This window comes from Myodes glareolus, chromosome 4 (genome assembly GCF_982192425.1).
Source record: "Myodes glareolus chromosome 4, mMyoGla1.1, whole genome shotgun sequence".
Taxonomy (NCBI): domain Eukaryota; kingdom Metazoa; phylum Chordata; class Mammalia; order Rodentia; family Cricetidae; genus Myodes; species Myodes glareolus.
The window spans coordinates 111,173,886-111,182,131 of NC_142029.1; the positions used below are offsets into that span (position 1 = coordinate 111,173,886).

An 8,246-nucleotide genomic window follows, 5' to 3' on the forward strand; every position below is an offset into this window, starting at 1 on the left:
TCTTATGGACCACCAGTGACGGCTATGAGGATCTTGGGGCTGGTGACGTGGACGGAGTGTGAACAATGACAAGCCCACAGGTAGAGACCGCTCTCTGCCCTGAAGCCATGTTGAGGGGTGAGAATGACCTGTGGTAGCAAGGAGGTGGAAATGGCTGAGCTAGGACTGAAGGGAGAATAGCAGAAATTTGCAGAACTTAGGGAACATGGGTGGGAGAAAAATTCCAATAACAAGCAGTTGGGAATTTTGAACAGCGCCCCTTCCCCAGGCCCCGGGAGATCTGTGAACCTTTCTTGCTATAGAGCAGTGGACAGTTGGTGTCCCCAGTGCCTCCTATTGTTGCTCGGTGAGCCCACTTTTAGTCAGTTTTGATTCTTGTTCAAACTAGATATCTATTTCAGGGTTGTCACTCTTTGCTCCTACCTTCAAACGGGGATAAGTTCTTTGTGTTCTGTGGAGAAAATGTGTCAGGTATTTTTAGAGTAAGACATGTTGAGTCCCCAGCCTGCAGCCCTGGCCTCCCTATGGTCTAGGAGTCTCCATGCTCGTTCCTGGCATGGCATGCATGGCTCTGGTTCCCCTCTTCCCTCAGTCTACCCATGTGCACCTGATCTCTCCTGTCAGCACTGCCCTTTGGGCTGAGCAACAGTGGATTCTTGGGAAAGGACCACCATCCCCACAAAGGCTCCACAGAAAAAGAAAACAGGCTGGCCAATCACCCGTGATCTAGCTCTAGCAGAAGCCGAGCTCCTTCTGCCTCGGAAAAGTCCCCTTTGCTAAGTCATAACCCGCGGAGCAACCCGCAGGTGTCACTCAAAATGATAATCGTCTTCTGAATTGCCACAGTTCAGCTGGAATTCCATCCTCCTCCCTCAGGCCCAGCACTGCTGCTCTTCTGAGGTGTGTGTGTGTGTGTGTGTGTGTGTGTGTGTGTGTGTGTGTGTGTGAATCTCACTGATTAAAGAAGTCTGTGATATCAGCCAACCAGCCAGAGCTGAAGGGGTGGGTCCAGCTAAAACAGACAAGTTGTGCTCACATCTCTTCAGCAGCTCTTGGGTTTGCTCTCTCTCTCTCTCTCTCTCTCTCTCTCTCTCATACACACACACACACACACACACACACACACACACCACAATCCACAGAAATGTCCTAGCCCACCTCTCTTCTGCCTTCTGTCTGTTGGAGAGCAGGTGTTGGTGGGAAGCCTCCTCCACACACCCTGTGTTCTTTCATCTCTCCCTGGTAAAGTTCTACCTCAGTACGGGAGATGGGAGACTCCAGGTCAAGATCTCCCCAGCAAGGCCCTGCAACTCTACATTGCCGTTCCCAATGCTCAACTTCTCGAATACTGGAGACCACTTCCCCATAGGACGTACACTGGTACAAAGAGCCCCACTTGAGCTGTCCTTAGCAGGGAATACCTCCAGGATCCGAGGGAAAGACAGAAGCATGTTTGAGATGGAGTTCTTACAGTTTGCTCCAGCTTCTTAGACTGTCCCCACAGTTAGAGGCCATGGGGAGCCTAGGCGTGGACACCTCAAGTTTACTCACTTTCTTACTGCTTGAAGGAATGGCCATGACATGAATGGAGATCAATGATCCCGAGTCCAGGAGGCTCTCTTCTTCTCTGGCCTGCGAGCTAATCCCTTTAGAAAACAAACAAAAGAAAACAAGAGACAAAGACTGTGGCCAGTGACGTGCACTCTAAGGGGACAATAGGACTTCCGCGTAGGGTAAGAGCACTACACCCCAGAATGGCATTTGGGAAAGGCCATTTGGAGCAGATGTCTGTTGTACTTATGGATGCATGAAGCAATCCCCTTGCGTGGGGCCAGTATAGTCCTTTTAGGTAGTAAAATGTCAAACAGGACTGAACTGGCAAAGGCTCCTGGGATGGCAGGTTTAGTGGCTACAAGGTGGGTGGATGGAAAGGGAAGAGTCAACCCAACCCTGTTTATGAGATGACAGCAAATGTCTTACCTTAGGAGCTGAGACTCATCCCTGCAGGTCACACTTAGGACCCATTTATACTGTACTTTGGCCCTGATATCTGTTCCTGGGGATATACTGGCCCAGAAGTCACGTCTCAAGTCTGCGCTGCTTGCCCACAGAGCCTAGCTTTCCCTCACAGGAGTGAAGAGGGTTGAGCTGGGAGGGGACTGTGCAGCCCAGACTCACGCCTGCTGGTGCTGTGGCCTGATCCTCAGTCTCTGTCTCTTCCTCTCAGCCTCCAACAAGGACTCTGACAGCTGCTCTCACAGTTCACAGCTCTTGGCTTTTGATGGGGCAAAGATATCAAACCTGTGAAAAACCACTTGTTATAGTTTGAATGTTGACCAAAACATTCAAACATTCCCCAAAGCCCGTGTGTTAAAGATTTGTTCCAGGGGTCTGGGGCTAGAGTTCAGCTGGCAGAAAGCTTGCCTGTTGTAGTGGCTGGGTTGAGAATGGTCCCTATAGAATCATAGCTGAATGCTTGGTTCCCCGTTGGAGGATGGTTTGGGAAAGATGAGAAGGTGTGGCCTTGTTGGGGTGAGTGTGTCACTGGGGTTGAGCTTTGAGGTTCCAAAGGCACATACCAGGCCTAGATTCTCCCTCTCCATATGGCAGATCAGATATGGGCTGTCAGCTCTTGCTGCCTTACTCTTTATCACGATAATGAACTAACCCGAAACTGTTAAGTCCCCATTTAAAAGGTTTTCTGTTTGTTTGTTTTGAGACAAGTTTTCTCTGTGGAACAGCCCTAGATGTCCTGGAACTAGCTCTTGTAGACCAGGTTGGCCTCAAACTCAGAGATCCGCCTGCCTCTGCCTCCCGAGTGCTGGGTTTAAAGGTGCATACCGCCACTATACGGCTAAAAGTTTGTTTGTTTGTTTGTTTTTTAATAAGTTGCTTTGCTCATGGTGTCTATTAACAGCACTAAAACAGTAACTAAGACATCTGTCATACGTTAAACCCTGGGCAAAGTCCCACCCTAGAACCGCTTAAACGTGATAACACATACCTGCTATCTCAGTTCTCATTAGGCAGAGGCAGATGCCTGAAATCTAAGCCATCTTCTGCTACATAGGGAAGGAAGCCTGGCTTCCATAAGCTCCTGTCTCAAAAAGCCAAACCAAACCAAGACAAGGAAGGCCCCTTCTAAAGGACAAGGTGTCAGGGCGGCACTAGGGGGCGTGGTGAACTCTTTTGGAGAGACCTGTGAGGTCATAGGGCTGTGACGCTGAGGGAAACACTGGGATCCTGGCCTCTTGTCCTTTTTGACTTCCCGGCTGTGAGATGAGCAGCTGTTCTGCCCTGCGATTCCTGTCGTGGCCTTCTGACATGACTACACAATGCCCAGAGCGCAGAGTTTGCTAGATCTTGAATTGGAAACAGTAAAATTGTGAGCCAGAACAAATATTCTCTCTTGATGTGCTCATTAGACAGAGAAACCTAGCTACTAATGCACATGGGAGACCCAGCTGGAGCGACAATGGACAGCCATTAGATACGTTTCACCTCAGGGGATAGGTTTTTGATTGGTTGTTTTTAAGCTGGATCCTTTCTTGGCTGATGGAAGCCATGCAGGGACAAACTTAACGTGACTTTGCAGCAGGGTTCTTCTGTCTTAAACCCTACGCACGTAGGCAACTCTTGCCTCAGAGGCCTCCTGGGTGCATTCTGTCACCAACCTCATGGTCTACCCACCGGCTCATTTCTCCAGAGGGAATTCAATAGCCCCCACCTCTGCTTCAGAACCAACCTCCTATACTCTCGAGCATCCACTGTGGGTGTAGTGTCGACCCCTCAGCGAGGGTGGGATGTTCTTGAAGTCACAAGCCTCTGTTTGCCAGAGACTGAGAGAAAGTGCTTCATGTGCGCATTCTAGTACCGACAGTGACAATCTGTGCAGCAGCGTCTCCTCCCTGGCTATTTCTAGAATCTGTTAGAGTCCACCTAACCCCCAGGAGTGGGTAAGATACAGTCCGGCCCAGAGGCAAGAGGAACGAACCAACAACCTTCTGAAATTTCAGCATTCTCTAGAGGTTCAGTCAGTAAACACAACATTCCCAGCGCAGGCACCAAACAGTTTGCAGGAGCACACCTGGGCGCTAACAACTACTCTCTCCCGAGCATGGCTTCTCAGTCTCCCTGCGTGTCTCTGGGCTCGCACAAAGTGGAGTCCTGCTTTCCCCAGACTCTGTCCTTGTAAACAGGAACATGAATAATCTGGAAGAGTAAAGTCTTGCTTTCTGAAGATCCCTGCTTGCCCCTCCCCCAGCCTCAACGGCAGACGAGGAAGACTGACCTTAAGAAGGCAGAGGGGAAATAGGAGGGTCTAGGAAGGGCAATTAAAAAAAAAGGGGAGAAAAAAGGGAGGAAAAGATTAAAAAGGGAGGTAGGAAAGCTTGGCTAACCGTTGGCGCGGGAGCATGCTTTCCTGTTGTTCACCTGGTTGGCCATCCTCGTTCTAGCTCTAGATAAGAGTCTTGTGTGTGATGTCAGTCAGTCCTGTGGATGCAGCAAATTATCCCAAGCAGCACTATGGAAGGAGGACGGTTTATTTGGACTCAGAGGCTCATCTGCTTTCAGAGGCTTCTGTGCAGGGTCCGCTGGTGCCATTGCTACAGGCCTGTGGTGAGAAAAAGGAGGACTCGGGTCACCAAAGCTGCTGACCCTGAGGCAACCAGGAAACAGAGAGAGGGAAAAGGAAGTGCCTCGGGACACACACCCAGCAATCTGCTCTTCCTCTTACCGCTCCACAACTGAAGAGCTCATCCAGGTACGAATTCACCAAGGGACCCAGCTATCCACGGCATTAGCCCCCTCTCAGCCCAGTTGCCCCTGTGCTCTCTGAGGCTTCGCGCTCCCTGCTAAAAAGTCCTGCTTATCTTCTCTATCACAGCAGAGCAGGCTTTAGAAACCAAATGCTAGCTTGCCCTTTCCTTTAGTGAACCCTCTGGCTTTGTGTGGATGCCTTAGACAGGTCCTAGAGCTGGTTTTTCAGCAACCCCATTTCTGCCCTCATTCTCATTCTATGAGCAGCTCCGCCCCGCCTACCAGTCTGGAGCTGACCAATCAGCGTTCACTGTCTGAAGGAGCTACCAATGAATGAGTGAGTGAGCTGTGCTCCCCAGCTTTCTGCTCCAGCGCCCATGCTGAAGTTCCTGCCACTCCACATTCACCGTCTTCCGGTTTAGGATTCTGTTCCTGTGAAGAGACACCACTAACATGGCAACTCTTAGAAAAGAACACGTTTAATCGGGTGGCTTACAGTTCAGAGGTTTAGTGCGTTATCGTCATGGTGGGACGTGGTGGTGTGAAGGCAGACGTGCGCTAGAAAGGAGCTGAGAGTAGAGAAGTTACATCTTGATCTGAAGGCAAGAGAAAGTTAACTGAGACCCTGGGTGTGGCTTGAGCATGTATGAGGCCACAAAACCCACTCCCACAGAGACGCACTTCCTCCAAAAAAGCCACACCTTCCGAGAGTGCCGTTCTCTATGATCCCACGGGGGCAAGCTACCACACTGACCCTCTCTGAAGAGGCCCATTCTCTAAAATAATCTCAACTTCTTTCCATCTCTGCCAGTGAAATTTTCTCTCCATAGAGAATTGGCTCCATGATTAAAGTAGCTGAGTCAGAATGAGGGTCAGAGTTTGGATCCCTAGCATTCATGTAAAAGCAGCATGCATATGCAATCCCCGTAGGAGGCTGCTTGTTCAATCTGGCCGCCCAGAACTGAAAAAAAATCATACAGAAACTGTATTATTTAAATCACTGCTAGGCCCATTAGCTCTAGCTTCTTATTGGCTAACTCTTACATCCTAATTTAACCCATCTCCACTAATCTGTGCGTCACCATGAGGTCATGGCCTATCAGCAAAGTTTCGGCACATCTATCTCCAGTGGCTCCATGGCATCTCTCTGACTCTGCCTTTCTTCCTCCCAGCCTTCAGTTCCATTTTCCCTGCCTACCTAAGTTCTGCCCTGCTACAGGTTCAAAGCAGTTTCTTTATTCATTAATGGTAATAACAGCACACAGAGGGAAATCCCACATCACTTCCCTTTTTCTGTTTAAATAAAAAGGAAGACTTTAACTTTAACATAGTAAAATTACATATAACAAAACAGGTATCAAGTAAGAATTACAGTTAAAATATTTATATCTACTTCCTATCTATTCTTCAAATTCATCAAAGACTCCAGAAGGATATATTGCCTAAGTAAACAGGAAGTACATTGTAAGCAACTTCCAAAACTCTATATGACAGAAACATCTCACTGCTTGGACAGTCACCCAAAGTTTTTCTGTACCATTGGAGCATTCAATCTTCAGTCCACAGACCCATAGTATCCAGCAGACTTTTCCATGAAGCAGGAAATTTCAAAAACAGTTCAGTCACTTTCTTCGGTATCCAAAAGAATGTCTCGCAGACTCTTTCATGAAGCAGGAACCCCAAAGGATCGTCTCACCTTTAGGCAAGTTTAGCAGTCATTTCTCTGTGGGTCCTCCATGTCCTGTTAAGGAAGCAGTCCAGGCAAGAGCAGTTTCTTGCCTAAATGCTAACCAACTCCATAAGGAGCCTTTTTGATGCCCATCTTCCTCTTGAAGTAATTAGTGCTACCAGGAACAGATGTGTCTCACTGTCATGAAAAGTCTTAAGTTCTTAAACATTTTAAATGCCATATTCTGAAGGTCTCTGAAAGATTTGATATCTAACTGAAGCATATCTCTAGACATTTAGAAAATCTAACATACATGACTACAAGCTTGACTATTGTAGATGATTATCTATTAACCTATATTTCTTAATTATACATTACATTTTTTAAATGAACTACACAAACACAGTATCTTAATCAAGGGCAGAAATATACATATACAGTATAACAAAATTTACCTTAAATTTATATCAATAAACCAAGATTCATACCAATGCAAATCTCTATAGCATATCACCCTTCAAATGTAAAAGAACATTTATAAACAATATTTGGGAATATGGGCATAGTTTTCTTCCACACTGCTTCCTGCTGTTTGGGGGAGCTGTTAATCAGATCTTTCATGGTGTATCCTGTGTGCTAAGTTCATCTCAGTCAGTAGTTGGACAAAGTATTTTCTTTGTGGGGATATTCACAGCCACCTTTCAGAGGGTCTTGTTCCATCAAACCATGTTGGTCTCGAAGCATTCCACAGGTTCTCATCTTCTGTGGAAGCAAGAGAAGAATCTCTTTTCCAAAGTAACATATCCTTAGACCCAAATTCTGAAGTCAAGACACCTTTATAGTATATATGCTGGTTTAGCTTAGCAGCATATACAATGAAATGTCTCTCTGTACTCAGCTCCTTCACAGTCAAAAAAGTTCAAAGAAAACTCAATAATATACATAATCCAGACTCTCTGTGTGTATTTCATCTTTATGTGGCTTGTTTTTACTCTATTACTTTTTAATATTTATTTTATTATCTTTACTCCTTTAATCTATGACTATCTGTACTCTGTCTCTTTAAAGACTTTACCCTTTTTTAAAAAAATCATTTACTTCTTTTCCAACTTTCTACACTCTTTTTCTTCTCTCTTCCAAGTCTATGTACATTTATCCAACACTGTGACCCATTTTGAGGTCTTTTATGTCTAAATCTGTCCTACTGTGTATTTGTAGTTCTTTACTGTCCAGGAGCACTATTAAAATGCTAAGCACTTCTTAAAGACTTAAGCTGAGCCATTGCTAGGGGAAATATGGCAATTCCTGCTTGCCTGCCCAGTCTAAAACTTAAGCTGTGCCATTACTATGATAAATAAGGTACTTCCTGCTTGCCCTCCCCCAGTTCAGCATGGCAAAGCAGCTTTTGCCTCTGAGAGTCATGCAAACTGCCCCAATTTCAGGCACACAGCTAGTCCATGTCCACCATTAAGCAAGCTGCAGTAGTCTGCTCACAAACCCCATCCAAATGCTCTGTCTCCTGCAAGAGCCAGAGGTCACACTGGCAGCATAGCCCAGAAAGCCAGCATTTTAAAACTGTGCAGCTATTTTTTTCTACTGCTGCTGCTGAGTCAGGAAAACCTCTCTTAAAGGAGCTGTGGCAAACCACCAGCAAACAGCAAGGAGCTGTGTTAAACTCTGTAATTTTTTTTTTGTCTAGAATTCCTTTTCAAGCCCTCTCAGGTTTTACATGCATTTAGTTGGTCATGGTGCCAATTTGTAGGAGGAGGCTACTTGTTTGTTCTGGCTGCCCAGAACTGAAATATTCACACAGGAA

The 8,246-nt window shown here is 46.4% G+C and overlaps 1 long non-coding RNA gene across 2 annotated transcripts; it reads right to left on the reverse strand.

Moving 5' to 3' along the window:
* Positions 1–1,099: 1,099 nt before the first annotated feature.
* Positions 1,100–5,368, reverse strand: LOC125400010 (uncharacterized). 2 transcript variants are annotated; one of them, XR_007231850.3, is made up of 4 exons: positions 5,258–5,368; positions 4,435–4,615; positions 1,981–2,301; positions 1,100–1,646 (listed from the first exon to the last, which is right to left on the reverse strand). It is a non-coding gene; the product is annotated as an uncharacterized LOC125400010 (long non-coding RNA). The 2 variants fall into 2 exon arrangements; XR_007231849.3 differs by having other exon boundaries at positions 4,401–4,615.
* Positions 5,369–8,246: the final 2,878 nt, after the last annotated feature.